The 21,646-nt window shown below is 42.9% G+C and overlaps 1 long non-coding RNA gene across 1 annotated transcript in view; it reads left to right on the forward strand.

The window, feature by feature from the left end:
• The first annotated feature begins 5,682 nt into the window (after positions 1 to 5,682).
• Positions 5,683 to 21,646, forward strand: part of LOC138981821 (uncharacterized) — a 364,940-nt gene continuing 348,976 nt past the window's right edge. Inside the window, exon 1 of the long non-coding RNA XR_011460719.1 lies at positions 5,683 to 6,390. This is a non-coding gene — a long non-coding RNA (uncharacterized lncRNA). The remainder of the gene's footprint in view (positions 6,391 to 21,646) is intronic.

A 21,646-nucleotide genomic window follows, 5' to 3' on the forward strand; every position in this document is an offset into this window, starting at 1 on the left:
TGGGAACGCAGGAACTTAGAGGAATTTGGACGTCAGTTTTTGGAATTTGCCTCTTTTTCGGAGATGGTCGTCAGAGCGCTCTCGCGCTCTTTCCTGGAGTCACTGAACATTCCACGCTTAGTGTGTGTCAGGACTCTGATGGCATCTCCACTCGTGCAGCCTGGCTAGGGCGAACGAGGAACAAAGAGGCTGTCCTCCCTTCACCTCGCTTTACAGTCGGGTGTAGGGAGGACTTGTTTCTCTCGCATGCTCAGGTCTCTGAGCAGGCTAGGAGGGACAATTGGGCTTTGATCGGAGTAGAGGGATCTGCTTTTTGAACTTTGGTGTTTTTACCAAAAAGAAAAGTAGATCCCATGGGTTAGAGATCAGCGGATCTCTGACTTCTCTCTACAAGGGTTAAAGCAGAGCTAGCCTCCTCACGGGAAGCAGGCTCAGGCCTCGGGACGTTTTCAGCAGGCGGCCAATGGGCAGTCTCTGTCTGATTCTCGAGAATTAGATCACCTTTGGGCAGGGAGAAGGGCAGCCCTAGCAGCAAGCCTCTCTCCCCAAGGAAGTGCCCCCGATCACACCCCCCCCTCCGCCCTCCACTTTGGTGATGGCGGGGCGGGTCTTCTCCTTGCAAGTTTTCATTGGATGGTCTCTGTACACAGCCAATAGTTTGTGGGAGTGGTGAGGTCGGGGGACTCCCATTGATCTAATGAGTGCATATTTGTTTATGCGTCAGCCGATCCTTTCACAGTGATCTAGGCCCATCAGCTCGAGCACCCACTGAGGTCTCTTCTGGTCGGTGCTAGCGCTGTCCTTCAGTTTTAACGCTTCAGTCCTCAGTTAGTGTAACAGCAGTTCAGCCACGGGCTGCTGCAGTGGCACTTCCGGTTTTACCGGAGAGGTTGTTTCTTTCACAGACGCTTCATAGGTACGTCTGAGTTTTGGAACAACGGCTGACCTTAGGGCATCCAGGGTTTTTAGCCTCGGCTGGTGCAACAGCCATTCCACCTGTGGGCGGGATGGTTGTTGTCTTCCCTGTTCTTGTGGCTTCGGACTTCGTCTTTCTTTCCTTTATTTCATCTTAGGCAGGAGATGAGATAGGACGATTTCCGTTTGAGTGGGGCTGCTGTTTTCAGGCTTCCCCGTTCTTCTCAGTTTGCCACAAGCTGCTGGACTTGGTCCTGGTCGTCTTTCGCAGAGTCTGACTCCGTCTTTCTCTAGGGATCAGACGCGTTCTGGTGTTTCGTCCAAACTTAAGATGCGCTTGAGTTGGCCTCGGAAGTAACATTCAGATTTTCCTGAGGGGACATTGTCTTTGGCAATGCATGCTGGAGGAGTCATTCTTTGTGGCTTATCTCCTCTCTCAGGTTTTTGGCTACGAAGTTTACTTGGGGTTTTTGAATTTCCTTCATTTACCTTCAAGCAGACTGTTCTGTAACACTCTGGCTTTTAGTCATTTTGTTTAGGGTCACCGGTCACTTCAGCAGCAGTCGTCCGCGACAGCTGCTTCCTGTTTCGGCCGGAAGTAAGAGGTTCACTGGCTAGTGCACAGGCTACTGTCACGTCCGGTTTGAGCTTCGACTTACGTCAGCAGTCGTCCGCGACAGCTGCTTCCAGTTTCGGCCGGAAGTAAGAGGTTCACTGGCTAGTGCACAGGCTACTGTCACGTCCGGTTCGAGCTTCGACTTACGTCAGCAGTCGTCCGCGACAGCTGCTTCCAGCTTCGGCCGGAAGTAAGAGGTTCACCAGCTAGTGCACAGGCTACTGTCACGTCCGGTTCGAACTTCGACTTACGTCAGCAGTCGTCCGCGACAGCTGCTTCCAGTTTCGGCCGGAAGTAAGAGGTTCACTGGCTAGTGCACAGGCTACTGTCACGTCTGGTTCGAGCTTCGACTTACGTCAGCAGTCGCCCGCGACAGCTGCTTCCAGCTTCGGCCGGAAGTAAGAGGTTCACAGGCTACTGTCACGCCCGGTTCGAGCTTCGACTTACGTCAGCAGTCGTCCGCGACAGCTGCTTCCAGTTTCGGCCGGAAGTAAGAGGTTCACCGACTTGGGCTTCACGCCATTCCTAAGTTTGATTACTTTGGCGTGATCGTCTTATGGTCGCCGCGAGGTTTGTCCCTCACCTCACTGATCGGACTACCTTACGCATAGACTGTTTTTTGGTGCATGTGCATTTCCTTCCATCCGAAAAGGGGGGGGGGGGGGGGGCAGCTTGTCTTTCCCTCTCTACTTGGCTCGGCTTAATCCAAGGCCGGGTTCTCTTTCTGGGTCGCTTGGTCCAGGAGATTGGAAGAAGTGCTGGGCACACATTTCTGGCTCTCTGATGTTGTCTTTCGCAACTTTTGCCTGAGAGACATCACGAGGTCAATCAGGATGGTTCTCAGGTCCTTTTCTGCTTTTTGGCAGCGGGCCAGTTCCTGGCAAGGGTTAGAGTGAGTTAGTTTTTCTTTCTCACTGGGCCCTTTTCCTGACCTTTTGGCAGCAGGCCAGTGTTTTGGCAAGGTTTTTAGAGTGAGTTGGATTTTTCTTTCCCACCGCCTTGTTGAAGCTATCTGCTTTTATGTGATTCGGAGTAAGAATATGTAATTTAATCGAAAATTTTTAAGTAAATTTTCATTTCATTAATATACTTACCCGAATCACATAGTGTATGCCCTCCCGCCAACCCCGCATATGATTTTTTGAGTCTATTAAGTCGTATGAGTTACACGTGGTGTTTACAGGGTATTTAGTGACGTCACGTAACCCGGACGGGAGGTAACTCCCCGGGTAGATGGTCATTACCATGCCTGTATTTACACTTTTTGTGTTGGGTTGCTCCCCTTTAAAATTGTTTAAGACGGGTAGCCTTTTCAGACCTTAAGCATGTAAGACTGCGTCAATGCTTTTATGTGATTCGGGTAAGTATATTAATGAAATGAAAATTTACTTAAAAATTTTCGATTATACAGCATGACTTCCCTTCTTTGTCTCTGTTAATCTAGGGAGAAAATATCCAGCGATATTTCTCCGTAGGCCTAAAGTTCGGCCATGACCTAGGCAAAATAACTTGCGCAGCCGCAGAAACAAGAAAATGGAAATCTTATGAAGCCGTCATCAACACGAACACAATGATTGCAGAAGCAAACTCTGTACCTACACGACCGAGACACAAGACTGATTATTTCACAGCTGCAAAGGGTAAGCTTACTCACGTCAGGTCTTCACTGACAAGCTAGGAACAGACGGAAAATTCCAAACAAAAGTAAATGACGTCAAAGTCTCTTTCGCTTTGCGTGTAACTTTGTCATGACGTCTTTTTGTGACGACAGTATACGCGACAATTTGTTCGCTTCCGGTGTCATTTTATACTGAAAAGCAACTCAAAAGAAGGAGCTAAGCCTGTGTCTTGAAACAGCTGAAACACTCTTTTGGATTGCCGTTTCAATGTTAACCAAAAAGTTAAAGAAAAAAACAAGGTTCAGTTGCGAACTGACAGCGGATTGAGCATTTATTCCTGTTGATGAAGGTACGATTGAAGCTTTATTCTCTCCGTCAACCAACAAGACTAGATTTGTAGCAGACGAAAAACAAAGTGTGCGTTTTTCCTGTCTTGTGAAGGCGATTATGTCGTTATAAGTTATCTGTACGTTGTAATGACATTTCAAAACAAAATTTAGCTTTGATGCGTCACGGGATAATAAGCTTATACGTTTTCATCCATGGAATTGTTTTTTTCGTCTCGGCAGGGTGAATGAATTCATGATGTCTTTTCTGGAACTGGACAAAACTGGCCTTGCCAAGACTGAAACAAAATATAGTTCTACAACTTCTAGGCTTGGGTTGATTGCCCATGGTGAATTTCCAATGATTTGTTTCCACATCCCATGACAAATTCTCTTTACTTTGGTCATGCCATATATACGTTACAGCTCCGTCCATCCATGGTATCGCGTGATATTTTGTCTTGACGGGGTGAAAGAATATAATGACGTCACTCTCATCATATTCATTGACCCAGTCTCGACAAAATATCAGGCGATACCATGGATGGACGGAGCTGTAACTTATACATATGACTGGACAGGCCATTCATTCCCCAACAATATCAAGCAAACATGATTTTACAAAAGGACTTCTAAACAGTGGAACCTACTAGAAACACCCCTCCCCAATCAAATTCAAAAAAGCAAGGTTCCCGCGTTAAAATTGACCAAAAAAAGCTCAAACGCAACAAGTTTTGTATGTGATTGGAAAGAACAATCCAATCTGTATCTAAAACTATCAGTTTTGGGCTCCTATGTATTTTATCAACGACGTTATGGCATGCTGAAGGGACTGTATTTGTCATTCCTCTCGAAAGCCATGAAAGGTGTTTTTTTAAGCCATTTTAGCGGGTAATGAGAAAAAACCCAATAGTCATTTCAGTCAACCACTCAACGAATTGCCTTCACACTTTTGGTGATTTGTGTTAGCACATGTCGTAAAATACACACTGAATCTTAATTCTTTGGGACATTAGCTATGCTGTTGTGTGACATTCCAGAAAGATTGTTTAAAATAAAGATGCATCTTATCAGACTGAACAGAAACATTTGAAATTAGCAGGCATTAAGAGAAATGAAAGCTTCAAATTAAACTGTAATTGTATACATATTCAACAGCGGCTGCTCACAGCGCACTGGTTTAAAGGCGAACAAAAGTTCCTGGAAAATGCTCTTTTAGGAACCATGCATGCTTAGTCAAGCGTGTCAGCGGCGAGCTTTTCACAATTGGCGTAGACTGTCATTTATTGTCCGCGTATGAAAAATCCTACTTCTTAAAGATTACTCTCGCGTTCAAATCCTCATATCACCCATATCTGCTTAAGGAAGCATTACATTTTAGTCTTAGTTGAATCTGGTAATGTTCTTGAAGAATACAAAATATTAGTTGTAAAACTCTTTGTGTCATGTCGCATAACAGCGTTACCAATGTTTCAAATGACTTACGATGCCGTATGTATTTTTACAACATGTGTTACCACAAATCATCAAAAGTTTCAAGTCAATTCTTTGAACATTAACTGAAATGTCTCGTTTTTTGTCTCATTATTGCGGTTCAAAAACCGCCATTAATGGCTTCTGAGTGTAACGTCTTTCAGTTCACCACATACACTGAGGCAACTCCTGTCAGTGTGTTCCAAGCTTTATTAGTTTCTTAGTAGAGGCAAGCACATGTATGGTACATCGACCTAGATATTCTCTAGCATGGTGGGGAGTAAGTGCAGTGCCCATGTCCCGTGATGTATGCCCTTGTTACGATGCGCATGTCTGGCCTAGTGCCTTACTAAGCTCACTAATCGTGTCACTGAGAGGAATGACATCTACAACGTTCACCATGCTATAATGTCATTGTTAGTCAACATAGGAGAACAAAACTGACGGTTCTGGCTGCAAATTTGATTTTTTTTTCCATTGACATGCAAAACATGTTGTGTTTTAGCTATTCTGATTGTTTGTCAGTTTTAACGCGGGAACCTTGCTTTTGCGAATTTGATTTTGGGGGGTGTCTGTGTTTTAGGTTCGACTGTATAGACACTACCTTACATAAATTCAATCTGTTTGAGGAATATTGTAGCGGAATGGAATGAATGGCCTTTCCAGTCATATAAATGGTTTTACAATAAACGGCCTCATGACAGAGATCTGCACTGAAACATACCTGCCTAGTTTTTGACTCACATGCGAAGCAAAAGTGAGTCTATGTACTCACCCGAGTCGTCCGTCCGTCCGGAAAACTTTAACGTTGGATATTTCTTGGACACTATTCAGTCTATCAGTACCAAATTTGGCAAGATGGTGTATGATGACAAGGCCCCCAAAAACATACATAGCATCTTGACCTTGCTTCAAGGTCAAGGTCGCAGGGGCCATAAATGTTGCCTAAAAAACAGCTATTTTTCCCATTTTTCCCATTTTCTCTGAAGTTTTTGAGATTCAATACCTCACCTATATATGATATATAGGGCAAAGTAAGCCCCATCTTTTGATACCAGTTTGGTTTACCTTGCTTCAAGGTCAAGGTCACAGGAGCTCTTCAAAGTTGGATTGTATACATAGTTTGAAGTGACCTTGACCCTGAACTATGGAAGATAACTGTTTCAAACTTAAAAATTATGTGGGGCACATGTTATGCTTTCATCATGAGACACATTTGGTCACATATGATCAAGGTCAAGGTCACTTTGACCCTTATGAAATGTGACCAAAATAAGGTAGTGAACCACTAAAAGTGACCATATCTCATGGTAGAAAGAGCCAATAAGCACCATTGTACTTCCTATGTCTTGAATTAACAGCTTTGTGTTGCATGACCTTGGATGACCTTGACCTTGGGTCAAGGTCACATGTATTTTGGTAGGAAAAATGTGTAAAGCATGTGAGTCGTATGGGCTTTGCCCTTCTTGTTTTTATTAGGGGTGGTATAGATGCCAAAAACACGTACCAGCAGTTCTTGGAGGGGGTCCTGCAACTTACTTAACCTGAAAAGAACGGGTCCTAGGACGCACTTCATATCCGGTATTATGTGTATCGTCAGTACTGTTTTGAGAAAATGTTCTGCCAGATCTGTACTGACGCAAATTTACCAGTTAATCTAATTTAAATTGTGCAACAAAATATTGCGACAGCGTTTGTTTCCTAGCTAACCCATTCATTTCTTTGTCATTTCATTCAAACTTTCTATTCCATTTAAGGCACTCCACTTGGCTATCTGGCATATACTTCGGATCAAAGATTTCTTTTACTGGCGCCACGTGACCGCCGCTCAAATAAGGCTGGCCCCAAAATCGACCTGACTAAAACGGAACGTACCAATTAAGAAATTGGCCTTAAATTCAGAATGACTACAACTTGGCAACTTTTACATAAGGGGCAAAAGTCAAATCAAGTATCTATATAAAAGTGGATGTTTTGTATTGCTATCTTGCAAATTCTTTGTTGTAATCGCCATTCCTGCTGATTCTGTGTCGCGCATTTGGGGTTGTAAATGGGAGGGTTTTGCGCCTTCTTTTAGGGGTACTAATGACAAAAGGCACTGTATTCCAGCAATAATTTGGTTGATAATACTTTCAGGATTTTATTCCCACAGTATTTCGTTTAGATTTTCGGATTATCACCGGTATTTTTTTTCTCAGATGTAGTGCAATGTTCCGGTTTCAAAATCGTCATGGTATTATTGACTAACTTAAAAAAGATTTTGACAATTATGGCCCTTCGTGGTCGGTTGGGCGTTAAGCAAACAAACAAACAAAATACATATCAATACAGTGGTACCTCCCTTTACGACCCCTCTCTTTTACGGGTCCCTCAATATTACGACCGGCTGTTCTGACGGATTTTTTCTCCTTCTTTGTCTTAGTATTTCTCACCTCCATATTACGTCCCCCTCTCTAATACGACATACGACCGTCCATACGTGGACTTATAACGACTTTTCCCAAAATTATCACGGGGTTGGTTTACTCTGACTTATATCTCCAGTCGAGTGAGTATAAGCTATACGGACACAAACACGTGCTGAAATCCTGTCCGTGTACATCACTTCGGCACACTAACGGCTGACGCCATTGTTTTTCGTTTCGTTTCAGGTCATTACTTTATTTTGAATAGATAAAGGTCATTCGCCAGATGTCTGCTTCATTTTGCAAAGAACTGTGCAGGAACTCCTACCTTTTAAACACGCAAAGTTACAGAAACGTTATGAAAGCAATCCGATCATCGAACCAAAACCGAAAGTTGTTGACGTCATGAAATTTTGCGATGTACGTATGCAAAGCGCGTGTAAATATTTTCAGTCTAGCTAACAATGGCGGCCGACGAACATGGGTTTTGAAATCTGGAACTGTTCTTGGGTTTCCCCGATCCGTGACCGAATGACACGATATACAACCACGCGTTCGTTTGAATCAATAAATTCTCCTCAAAATCCCGTCGGTGAAGTTTGAAGGTGAGCAGTGGAGTGTCCTAAATTACTCAAGTCTGTGGACAGTCCGTAGTGCAGTTGTCCCTTGAATGAGCGAGTCAAGTTTCATTGTGAAAACTATATATACTGACACTTATTTTTCACAGATATAGACTGGCTGTTCTCTTTTTTGTTTGACTGGTTGCATGTGCCTGTGAGTGTGATCCTCCATAATACGACCCCTCCATAATACGACTGAATTTGACTAACATTTTCAAAGTCGTTATATAGAGGTACCACTGTACTGTGTGAGAAATATTCACTATGAGCTTTTACACTCAATCCTCTTCTCTTTGGCAGTTGTTGAATTTTGCTTTTTGTGCACTGTTGCACTTCTTGTGATAAGGGCAGGTCTTATATATTTGCATGACTACAGTGGCTAAGAAGTAGAAAAAAAGTCACATTAAGCGTCAAAAAAACACTAGGTCACTCTGTCTGCCTGAAAATAAAAGATAAACACTAAAATGCAGCCATCATCCAGACTGCATGTATTAAGCTCTGGCTAGCCGTACCTGAAGACCGAGATGGGTCTCGCTCGTCTCTGCAAAGCAGGTAGAATGCCCCAGTGGGCAATGTGCGGCAGTAAAATTAAACTTGGAGAATACATGGAATAACCTAGTTTTCTGGGTTGTTATTGAAGTGGCTTATACAAATAAATGAACAAATTGTGAACAGTAATGGTCACAGACTGCCGTTGCTATGAAAACAGCCGCCATATTGGATTTCTAGGAAATGGTTTTACACCAACATTTAAATTACATATCTTTACCCAACTCACAAATAGCAATTAACTCTAGTTCAGTGCTGGTAACGCTGTACGCGTCCCCTTGGTAACAAGGGAGACCACTCTAAAAAAGAAAGTGATCAATCCCATAAGGCCAGACTATAGCAAGTCTGACTTCCGTATGCGTGCGCATATGCCGCTATCTTATCATTCCACACTCGGCGTTCAACAAGACTGGTCGCTTATCAAGTACGCTCCGGCTGTTTTCAGCCTTGTTTCTGATTCTACGGACTCTGGCTTCGCCCCTTGGTCTGCCGCTGAGCTTTATCTACACCTTTGCTGTTTGGGTGAGGCTTTGCCTGTTTTATGAATGTTTTGGGCGACAAGTTCTTGTCGCGCTTTTGCGAACTTGTAAGAATTTTTCTAGTAAGAATTTTTTCGTGAGTTCGTTTTTGTCATGGCGGAGAACGCCAAGTTTATACTTAGTTTGAGACAGGCTGCTGTTGCAGCGTCTCCTTCTAAGATATGATTTCTCGTCTAGTAAGAGTAAGAGTGCCGGACTAACCGCCATTTCACTCTAAGAACCGGGAACAGGCAAATGTTTTGATGTTTTGGTCGACAAGCCGTCGACCGCCATTTTGTCCGCTTAAGGGACAAGGTCACTCGCGGTGACAAAGATGTTGTTGTGATTAGGATGTTGTTGTGTCGGGGGCATCTGGTGGTTCAGGTGTGTTGCCCTCCGACGTTGCGTTCGTCGTTACTGGCGATTAGTTCGCAGGTTTCGTCTTTGGCTGATTAACATTTAGCCTCCGGTCAAGCTAAGTTAATGTCAGACGGAGTTAGTCTTTCGGGTGTAGCCCCTACTGAGACTGGGTCTCCTCTTTGCCCTGGTTTAGCGGCCACGTACGGGGCCTCGTTGTTACTGACACTTATCGCGCAAGTTTCTACTTTATTGTCAGAATTGTCCTCTACTTGGGAGGAACTGCGTTCACTCCCTTCCGGTGTTTCAGATGCTTTCTCTCTAGCCAAGATCCGGTCATCTCCTTCAGCTACTTCGACTTCCGCTCAGGCTTCAGCGACTGTGACTCGGGCTGATGTCCATGCCTCGCCGGCCGGTGGGGTTCACATGGTGTCTCTGCTGAACACGCCGACTCTTGACAAAGGTATGTCTACACCGCAAGTAGCTAGGTTCTCTAGCGAAAGCGGTGTGCGAGCTCAGGAGGCAGTAAAGCACTACTTATGCCTTGAAAGTCTCGATGAGCAGCGAAAGGACGGGGGGCTCCGACCATCTCTTTATGAGAATATCGGGGAGCATCTTCGTCCTCTTCCGCCCGGTGGGCAGGAAGTAGTCGGTCTCGCCGACGATAATTTGTCTGAAGGTCTACCTCCTGGGTCTGAGTTTGAGCTCGAGCGGGAAGGTGGGTCTGATGACGGTGCTGCCTTTGAGTAGCGGACCGCGGGTGTCTGTCTGTGGCCTACCTGACTACGATGGCGAGCAGGAAGGTTAACGAGGGTGCGTCCAGCTTACTTGCCGTTCTAGTTGTCCAGCGCAGTGACGTGGGCTAACGAAAATGGCATTTAAGTTATTGGTGACTCTGGTGCTGATCATGGGTGTCATTCTGGGGTCACCTACCTGACTACGATGGCGAGCAGGAAGGTTAACGAGGGTGCGTCCATGGGGATGGACGACTCCCAGCTTAACTTGCCGTTCAAGCTGTCCAGCGCAGTGACGTGGGCGGCGGAAAACGGCATTTAAGTTTTGACCGGAAGGGGTGGTTGAGAGCAAAGCATAACTTCCTCCACCTCTATCCGGTCCGACGACTTCCGGAAGTGCGGAGGATCAGAATGTTCTCTTCAGCTTCCGGGAATCGTTGTCCATTGCCCTGGAGTTGGCAATTGACCGCGTGTAGCCGGGTTCTCCGGTGAAAGTGGTGGGGTGCGTCCATGGGGATGGACGACACCCAGCTTATCTTGCCGTTCAAGTTGTCCAGCGCAGTGACGTGGGCGGTTGATAACGGCATTTAAGTTTTTTGACTGGAAGGGGTGGTTGAGAGCATTTTTAACTTCCTCCACCTCTGTCTGCGTTCGATGTCTTTCGGAGGAACAGGAAGTTCACTTCCGCGGCCGGAAATCGTCGTTCATTGCCCTGAAGATGGCAAATGTTTGAAGTTTGTTGCAACTTCCGCTCCCTCCCGGGGGGCGGGAAATGAGCAGTAGGGCTGGCTTTTTGTTGAACAATTAAGTCAAGCAGGGAGTCAGCTTCCGGATTGCACGGATATGCATGACGGCTGTTCAGATGAAGGTGCTTCCGCATTAATGTTTAGCACTGAATTCAGGTTCCGTTTCAAGTTAGCAAGGGCAGTGGCGCTCGCAGCTGAAATGGTTCGAGGTTCAACGGAGTCGTCCGGTGTGTTTCTATGCAACCGGTTGGTTCTGATGTTTACTAATCCACGGCCGGTTTCGCTTCCGCTCTTGCGGCTGTGTCTTCCGGTTACAGAATGGGATAGCCTTCTACAGTTAACACTGTGGTGTTGGTAGTCGGCACTTTTCGGCTTTTGGCTTCCGGTTCCGTTACTGCGGATCCTTTGCCGTTATACAGGCTGTATCCACTTTCTCTTCCAGTCTTCCAGCTGGCATGAGACAGGTGGATGGAGTATCTGGTCATGGAGTTCCGGCGTTTGAAATTTTTCAAAACTTTTCCGATTTTTGGCAAGTTTCGCCTTATCGGGATTGGTGGCTGGTTCTCATCATTTCGATGATCGTTATGATGCTTTTGAACAGGGAGAGGAAATGGGGAGGCTCTTACTTCACTTGTGTCGCTGTTCGCGGCAGTTCGTAGTTGATTTGAGCTTCCTGAGGAGAATCTTGGAGTGTCAAGCCCTAAGATCCTCTGTCGGGGTCCTTTTGTACTTGTGGAAGTTTTCACAAGCGAGTCTGCCTTGTCACCACTTCCTTGGTGGACAGCGCTCGACTTTATACCTGCGGCGAGGGGGCTTTAGCTTGTGTCGTACGCTCAAGTAGCGTGTCACTCACGGTGCGCTTTCTGTAGGCTTCGGTTAACTCCAAGCTTAAGAACTTAGGTTCTCTTTTTGCATTCTACGGAACCGCCCTCGGGTTTGGCAGACATCTGTCTGGATTTTGATGGCAAGGAGAAACTGTCTGTAGGATCAAGATCTCCTAGCTCGGGTTGATTGTCGCATCTTTCTTTATGATGGGCTCTTTTGGACTTGCTTTTATTCTCTCACCTGGGCGGTTATGTTCTAAATGGCTATCTTTGTGGTCCTACAGGACGCAGATACAAAGGATGTTACTTTGCCGTTTTTACCTAAGAGTAAGCCTCTGCCTTTAAAGTTTTGTTCTTTTGGCGAGACTTTAATCTCTTTCTCGTTTGAAAGTTCTCTCTTTGAGTCCGCTTCTATGCACGCGGGGTTTTCTCTACTAAGAAAAGCTCACGGTAAAAGGGAAAGCGCAAGACAGGCCTTGGCTGTTTTTTGTTCCCGAACGAAAAGCTTCAGGCTGGATGTTGTCTCTTTTAGCTTTTGGCTCTATACCCTCGCTTTCACAGGGTCTCTTTCATAGATCTATTCGGTGACCTTTTGGTCGCGCAGACGGGTCTTTGAGATCTTGGTTTCCAGACCTCGTAAGGCTGGCAAGAAGGCATCTTTGCTTTCTCACATTCGATTTACATGGATGTCTACTGTAAGGGTATCCTCGAGATACTCAGGGGCTTCCGCCTCAACTCTGGGTTTGGTTCAGAGTCTTTATAGGTGTTTTTGTGTTTTGTTCACTTGTCACTTAGACTGGCTTGGTACAAAGCGCTTGTTTCTTACGGAAAGAACTCCTCTTCTCTTCTATCCGTTTAATGCAGGTGGCGATCCACCTATTCTGGGTTTTTGTTTGTTTTCTTCCATGTCTTAATTTTAAGACTTTATGTGATTTCTGTCACATCGTTATGGCTTGGTACAGCGTTGCTTTAACCCTTTTCAAGGCTAGCCTGGCTGATCAACACAGAATTGGCCGAGCTTACTCTAGTAGCTTCTGTGAGAAGTAGGAGTAAGCGTACTTTCTGGCTATTTTGAATATATACAGCTCTTTTTAAGAAAGACTGATCTATGTCTTTTGGGTTTCTTCGAAATTTTCTGGCATTTTACCGGGAAATGGGGGAAAACCAGCTTCGAATTGCAATTTTCAATTCATGAAGCAAGAATTTGGCTCCTTTAGAGTCACGTTTAGCCAATTAAACTTCTCGAGTTTCGAAGATTTTTCTGACTTGCACGGATCTTGTTAGATCACTGAATCAAAGGGCATTTGCCTTATCTTTCATCTCTGCCGTGATTTAACTTCGGCATTTAAGCGGTAAATGGGGAAAACCAGCTTCCAATTGCATTTTCAATTCATGAAGCAAGAGTTTGGCTCCTTTAGAGTCACGGTTAGCCAGTTTAACATTTCGAGTTTCAGAGATTTTTCTGACTTTCACGGATCTTGTTAGATCATTGAATCTAAGGGCTTTTGCCTTAGCTTTCATCTCCGTCATGTTTTAACCTGGATTGGTTGGAAACGACATTATACACTGAATTAAGGAGGGTAGAGGTCTATCGACTCAGGTAGAGGTATGAGTTTTTGGAAGTCAACCTTACCTAGATGGACTGTTTCACTGGATTCTTGCTCCTGGGGAGCTTGATGCGTTTCTTTTGTCCCGTGAGGACGCTCAGAAGGTACCTTTCACGGACTTGACAATTGGTCAGAAAGTCAGAAGCTTTTATGATATCACTTAACACAGCAAGGTGTAAGGATATTGCAAAAGTAACTTTAACCAAGTGAGTCTCCATGGTGATCAGACAGGTGTTTACCTGGTGACAAACACAGTCTGGAGATGTTAGGGCAGTTTTTGCCTCTCACTGTAGCTAGAACGTATGAGGCAAGGGCATGGGCCTCCTCTTTGACAGTCCTTTGGTCGGGCCTCTTTGGCTGAAGTACTGGAGTCGGCTTACTGGCGGTCTGAGGAGGTTTTTATTAACTTCTACCTCAGAGACGTCTTAAGACAGGACGGCAGTTCCGTGTTACCTGTTATGGTAGCCGTAGGACAGGTCCTAATATCATAATTTCACTATATACCCGCCACCTATAGTAGCAATCTGCTATTTGTGAGTTGGGTAAAGATATGTAATTTAAATCCTAAATTTTAGCAATAAATTTTCATTTAATTAATATACTTACCCAACTCACAACGTTTATTCCCTCCCGCCTCCCCGCTGTGGTGGTACTGGGGTCTAAAAAAGAGTGAGTTGGACTTCGTTTGGAATGATAAGATAGCGGCATATGCGCACGCATACGGAAGTCAGACTTGCTATAGTCTGGCCTTATGGGATTGATCACTTTCTTTTTTAGAGTGGTCTCCCTTGTTACCAAGGGGACGCGTACAGCGTTACCAGCACTGAACTAGAGTTAATTGCTATTTGTGAGTTGGGTAAGTATATTAATTAAATGAAAATTTATTATTAAAATTTTGGATTTTACATCTGAAAAGCATGATATTTGGCACAAGGATACACAAGACTTGTAAAGATCTGCAATCATATAGAACGATTTTTTTTAATAAAGACTACAGTTGAATTTAAATTGACGGGCGCAGTGGCGACTGGTGGTAAGACGTCGGCCTCCTAATCAGGAGGTCGTGAGTTTGAATCCCGGTCGCTGCCGCCTGGTGGGTTAAGAGTGGAGATTTTTCCGATCTCCCAGGTCAACTTATGTGCAGACCTGCTAGTGACTTAATCCCCTTCGTGTGTACATGCAAGTACAAGACAAAGTGCGCACGGAAAAAATCCTGTAATCCATGTCAGAGTTCGGTGGGTTATGGAAACACAAAAATACCCAGCATGCTTCATCCGAAAGCGGCGTATGGTTGCCTAAATGGCGGGGTAAAAACGGTCAAACACGTAAAAATCCACTCGTGCTAAAAACATGAGTGAACATAAGAGTCTAAGCCCATGAACAAAGAAGAAGAAGAATTTAAATTAATTTTTGTAATAAGGATTAATGAATTTCTAACCACATATTCATTAATCATTATTACAAAAATTAATTTAAATTCAACTAGTCTTTAGTAAAAAAACAAATTCTATATGATTGTAGATATAAGTCATGTGTATCTTTGCGCCAACTATTATGCATGTCTGATGTATGATGTTGCTGTAAAATTGTTTCCGAGAAATCCGATATGGCGCTGTTTATGCCAGTGTCCATAGCAACGGCAGTCTATGTCCTTTAGTATTCGAAAATGTTTCATTTCTTGTTATTAGTCACTTCAATAACTACCCAGAAAACAAAGTTATTCCATGTATTCTCCAAGTTTTATGTTGGTAATTTTAGTGCTTCACATTGCCTTAAACAACCTATTCCTTTGATTGTGAGCGTATTTGTTGACATGGTAATTGATTCAGGATATGATCAGGTATACTTTGCAATCACTTTTGGATTCATTACACCGTTTGTTTCCTTTTTTATAAGTATGGATCTGGATGCTGCTTGAAAACAAAGGGAGCCAATTGGGCTGGTTATTCCAAACATTTCATTTTTATGCCTTCAAGTCAACATATTTAGGGCTTTAAAATCAGTGTATACAAAAGAAGACTTGTTTAACTACTGACATATACAGAAATTAATGTCCAAATGAACCTATTATCTATTTTTCACACATGTACTATATACATCTGTCATCTATAAATTACCCCAGTTGTCCTAGCAATTAGTAAGAGGACTATAGGGTGTACATTTGTATCATTTCAGATGAGGGACATTTCTCTGGTGTCCTGCAAGGAGTTTCAAAGGGGCTTGCAAAGCCTCTGAGTGTCATACTGGTTGTGTCTGCAGACAAATTTGATACTGTGTTTGAAGCAGCGAAAAAGGAATGGGGAGACATGAAAAAGTACCCAGCAAGAGGTTGGCCAGTTACTTAAATACATCATTCCCTGTTCTGATACTCACCAAAAAAGCGATCCCCTCCAAAACTTAGTATGTGATAATCCTTGTTCGCTCAGTGAGTCTTGGTAATGAAGTGTTCTTCGTCCATCCATTTAAAAAAAACCAAGACGTTAAGGACAGCAACAAACAGTATCACATTTTTGAAAACCTCAGTAGACAGGCAGTGGCATAAAAAAATGAGTTGAAAGTTGCATGGTTTTGGGTGGCTTACTTCCCTCTTAATAATTGAAAAGAGCTGCATCTTTCACGCACCAGTCAAATAACAGAATGATTCTTTCGTTATTTTAACAATGTTTGCCTCATAAGCTGTCCATTTATTAAGATTTTAGAAGTTGTGTCTAGCATTACTTTGAGGCTTTGGAATTGTCACATATATTTTCACGCAAAATTATTTCTTTGAAAAATGTTCGCTTTCTATGGTGAGCATTTTGGGTGTTCTGCAGCCGTAAGTGTTCAAACGAAAGGATGTTTGTACTGTATGTAAAAGCCTAGCGGTGTCTGTGATGTACAGAAACTGATGTTTTATGGAAGGTGGGCCTTTAAGTGCAAGAACAGAGAGGGCCGCATTTACACTCGAGCCAAAACAAGCCTCCCCACTCTCCCCATTGTTCCGAGTAGATCAGTATGTTTTTGTAAAACACATGCATTTCTAGGTGAAAAGTCTTTCAGTTCAGTTGAGTCCCGCATATGCTGTGGTCGAACGGAAAAGATTTTAACAAAATGTATTTGATCAAGTGACTTAGGAATGGTAACAACGAGCACACTGCACCAGACGATGCAAAAAGTAACACACAGACAGTACATAGTAAAATTGTCACAAGCAGAGCTAATCACAGGAGACTCCAATTTGAACTACACAGTCCCGATGTTGTGGGTTCTGTACTCTATGGAAATTAGTGAAGGTATTTTACAGTGTTTATCCTCCAGTGTAATTAGTGTGGGGCGTCTATGATCCATATTCTACAGAGAAAAGGCAAGAAGTTAATTTTCTGAATATGGGGTTTGTGTATGACCCAAGCTTTGTTGTTAATTGCTTATTACAACCTACATTGTCGCATTAGTCCCGAATAGCCATATCCCTGGAAGAGGTGTCAAAACGCAATTGTAATCTAACCCACATCACCCCGACCTTAATGATGCCAACAGGAGGATATTACTGAAACGAAAGACAATTTTTGGAAATAACTCTGTTGGGATTGTAAGGGTTGTGAAAGAGTGAGTGCAATTGCTTTTTCCAGTCACTTGCGAACAGGTGTGTCTCGCACATGTGTACAGGATCCACGTATCATAAGTTTTTTCCCAGAAGAAGCAAGGGTACTCACTTTTTCACAACCCACACAAACCGGACAGAGTTATTTCCGGAATCCCTGCAGCCTCTATTAAAATAAAATATATAATAAAGCGTTGTTCCATGGTTTGTTCAGATGTGAAGTAACAGTAAGATTTTTTTGTACGTGGTATGCAATAGCATATACTGCTACATAGACCAGCTTGAAAAAAAGTTTTCCAAAGTTGTGAAATAGTTTTTTTAACTTTTAATTTAGGTCCTGGAAAGGGTGCTACTCAACCACTGACAAATTCATCAGTTGTCCAGGTCTGTGGTCAGAAGGAACAAGTGGAAAATGTGCTGAAAAAGGTAATACAGCAGGACCTGCAATGTGTGGACCCTCCCATGAGACGACACCTCCCTAAAAAGGACACATTCTCTTGTCCCTTTTTATATTATCTCTACCAAAGTATACCTGTCATCAAAGGCCACCTGCAATGTAGGGACACTTTTGGCTGGTCCCAAGGGTGTCCTTTCATCGCAGGTACCACTGTAACTCTTGTGTAAGCTATTCATCACCTAGTGAATGACAGCGTTGGGGAAGGGGGGGGGGGGGGGGAGGGGTGTTGGAGTAGACTTTCGGAAGGGGAGTGAATGGCGGTTGTGCAAGGGCAAGTGGGCAAAGGAGCGTTTAGAGATTTGTTTAATTCTTTGTCTTTCTCTTTTCTACTTAATTCTTTTGTGTTGTTCGTTTTCTAATTTTCCTTCTTTTGTCTCTCTGTTGTGATGTTACATGCTTAGGAAGATACTTGATGTTACTAATACTATACATGTTTAGGAAGATACTTAATGTTACTAATACTATACAAGTTTAGGAAGAGCTACTCTCGTAGTCGTATTTCACATGTTTATATTATTTGAAGAAAGAAAGAAAATCGTTGAAGTTAACCCTATCAGCCCTGACTGCAGTGCAGGCTCAGCAGCCTCTCCAGCCTGGAGGGTTTTGGCACTGTAGTGCAAATCTGATGGGTACTTCACTAAAGCGCTTCTAACTCTGCAACTAATAGTTGTAGACACATAAAATTTTGTGTGTTGTATGATAAGTGCATGTTCTTACCTGTTGAGTAGCAGTCAGTACCTTCTGAAGTGTGTAAAGTTCAAAGAAATCCTTCTTCCAAGTCACAAACACAACACCAAAAAGTATGTAAACACACCACTCTGTCACAGTTGTTCCAACAAGTCACAGGATGTTTCTGTCTCACATTTGCATCGAAGCCCGCGCACAGGTCTTGTCCACTCAAATCACCACTTGTTTCACTCGATTGAGACGAAGAAACGTCGCATTCGGCATCATAATCACTGTCATCGTCGAGGAAAATCTCGTCAAGAACCTGCCTCAACGAGTAGCGGCGTTGGTTGCTCATATTTCGCAGGAAAAATGCTCAAAAAACACTCAATCGGACGATTTTCGTTCGCCAAATTGCTCCAAACAAAGAAGAAGGAAGTGGGAACAGATTTACCTCCCTTGCTTGTGACCTGTCTTCTATTTTTAGATCAGAAACAAGGTCAGAGAAGATGCGTGTCACCGCCCGACAGTTTGTCGGGCACACTGGTAATGAAAGCTGCTAAGGAGCGCCCGACAAACTGTCGGGCGCAGGGCGGAAAGAGTTAAGAGGAATTTAAATATACCAGCCTGTATGACCAACCTTCTTATTAACATGTCAAGCATGTTTGTTGTGAACATTATTTTAGTTATTAGGCTTATATAAAGTTGAAGTAAGCATTCTAATGAAAGCTTCAACATTAATTTTTGTGGAATGAAGTTTGACTGCTAATTGTTTAATTTCAAGCTTAAACACAGTATCCATCTCTGAATCAAGCACCGGCCACCACTACCAACAGCATCAACGAAAACCACAGTTTTGTACACCAGGTTCGAAAAACGAAAAGGAAACAAAATCGATTACTAATCAGCCATTTTTGACCAGGTTCCAAAAAGATGGAAATTTAATTGATGATGATTTGATTGTATGAGAACTAAGGTAAGGAAACCCCCATGGATTTTGCGCAAAATTGCATTTTTGTGTGTTCTCGCTACACACTTGAAAACAACTCGATTTGCACAAAACTTGCTCGGTATATACTTGAATTATTAAGGAATGCAGGGTGCTAATTTAATTATGTTACCTGCGGAAACAATTTCATAATATCAGATTTTTAGGACCAAGTGTGGTGATGCAACGTTAATGGTCGGAGTAGCGTACGTTACACACATTTGATCAAAACTATTTATCCGATTGTCACCAAATTTGGCTAAAGTGTCATAAAATGACTCCTCTGCGTTTTGTTCCTCCAGCTTTCTGGCAAATGTACAAAAAGGTTGTTTTCAACCAGCCCAAACAAGTATCAGATAGAATAACCGTAACAAAAATGAGAACTTTCTTCGCAATTCTTATTCCGAAGAACGGAACGTAAAACAATACATGATAAAACAGTGTGCCAAATTTTATGACAATCGGATGAATAGTTTTGCAAATATCTATGTAACCGCAACGCATGCTGCAAAAAAATCGCGCTTGAAGTTGAACGTAAGTTTTGCGTGGTGTATTTTCAAATAATTGCAAGTGTTTCTAAATTACAGTACAGCGAATGTCCTCTGAACTTTTTAAGGTCCAAATTCATCAGAAAAATTTCGGTATACTATCTTTAACATTCAAAAAGAGAGAGAAATTACTATTTTGAAGCTAGAGGTTTGAAACATCACAATGCCAGGATTCAATGACCTCCAGACATGAAAAAGCTAATGGTTGACAAAAAGTCAGTCACAGTGGGGTCATGTTTTGGTAAAACATAGAAAACGATTTTATTGTGGCAGTTCTCCTAATTCTAAGCCTATCTCGATGTTATCTAAGCTAATTGCCGTCGAGAACTAGTGTAAGTTGTGAAGAGGAGTAGAGAGATAATTTTCCCTACATTTGTTTTCTCTGCCCAGCGTTGTAAACTAGCGCATGCGATCGTTGTTAACTTGTGTGATGTTCTGGCCTCGCGTTGTGTTATCCTACCCCCTTGCGCAATGCAAATCTATCCTTAGTCTACTGCTTTCCCTAAGATTCCGGCTTGACTGGTCAATAAATAAATTCAACAATAACAGAACAAGAACTCAACAATCTGAACGTCAATCAGACATAGAGGGAGCCCACACGTCAGTTGTGTATTTCTAACAACGTTTAAGTTTATAAAAGGTCAAGTGACCAGCATAAATTACACATCAATACAAAAATACATGGCGTACAAATCACAGGTGCCGGCACACGCGTTCACACAAGTAAATGTCAATAAAAGTTACCTAATCTCCCCCCCAGCGTATCCTATCTACGTTCAGGTTTTCCAGCCCGGTGTCTTAAACTAGCTACGGTTGATCCCGTACAGGATATATTTGTTCGCTAACTGACTATTGATGGGAGGGGGGAAATTCCGGAAGTAAGCTATTTATTTGTTTGGCTACAAACGGAAGAGCGGTTCTTTCCTCACCAGGCTAAGAATTTATTACGATTGCTGTCTAAGACTTCTAAGTTCTATTTTGTTTGTTGTGAAACCAAGGCCGAAACCCTATCTCTCCAATGAAAGTTTGACCCAGCTCCGAAAATGATAGTCCCCCTATTTATGAAAGAACCTATACAATACGATGTCCAAACCCGACTGCATCGGGTCTAACAAGCGCACATACGTTCTCTAATGTTTACATCCCACCTGACTAGCTATATTTCTGCAGACCTAACTGGTCTGATGAAGTTTACTTTCTATCTACTCACGATGATTTTTCTCCTGTCGTTCTTTTGGATCCTTCCGGAAACTTAACAGAACAAGCTCGAAATTAAGTGGATCATCCGTTGAAACTAACTCTGCTCCTACACTGCCAATTTATTGAAAGAGAATCTCAAGATTCTTTCTGCTAAAAATTCGCCCTACTATAGTTCAATTTACCAGCAAAACCTAACTTAAAACCTAAAATCTTAACACGTAACGTGATTCTGTCTCCCAGGTATTTTATACCCCCCCCCCCCCCCCCCGCCCCCAAGCTAGCTAAACAAATCAACCTGTTCAGGGTAGACAATTGATTTGACTTTCTTCTCGTATGTAAAAGTTGCCAAGTTATGCATATTATGATTTTGAGTCGATTTGTAATTGGTCCCTTCCGTTATTGTCAGGTCGATTTTGACAGTACCCTTATTTGAGCGGCGGTCACGTGATCCCTGTAAAAGATATACTTAATCCAAAAAGTGATCCTGATAGTCAAGTGAACGGCCTTAACTTGCATATAAAGTGTTAATGAAATTACACGGTAATTAATGTTTTAATTTGGGTGCGAATTTTGTTGCAATAATTCTTTGGCCAAGTTTATATGATCCAAATCTGGTTGATGCTCCTCTAAATTTCAAGGTCATAATGGGATCAAGCTCGGGCAAAAAAATTTTTTTTTTTAAAGTTTTGGAGATTTATAGCTTTTCAACTTCTCACACTTCAACAGGTTTGATGGCCTCTAGACATGATCCAAGTCTGGCTGTCATTCTGGTCAAATGTCAGCTTAGTTCAACGTTGAGTGAAAGGAAGGAAATTTAAAATGTACTTGAACATTTATGGAGCTAGGACAGCATTTAATTTGTTATTAATTCAGAATATGGTATGATGAACGTGAGTCA

The sequence above is a fragment of the Littorina saxatilis genome, linkage group LG12, assembly GCF_037325665.1.
Source record: "Littorina saxatilis isolate snail1 linkage group LG12, US_GU_Lsax_2.0, whole genome shotgun sequence".
Lineage (NCBI taxonomy): Eukaryota > Metazoa > Mollusca > Gastropoda > Littorinimorpha > Littorinidae > Littorina > Littorina saxatilis.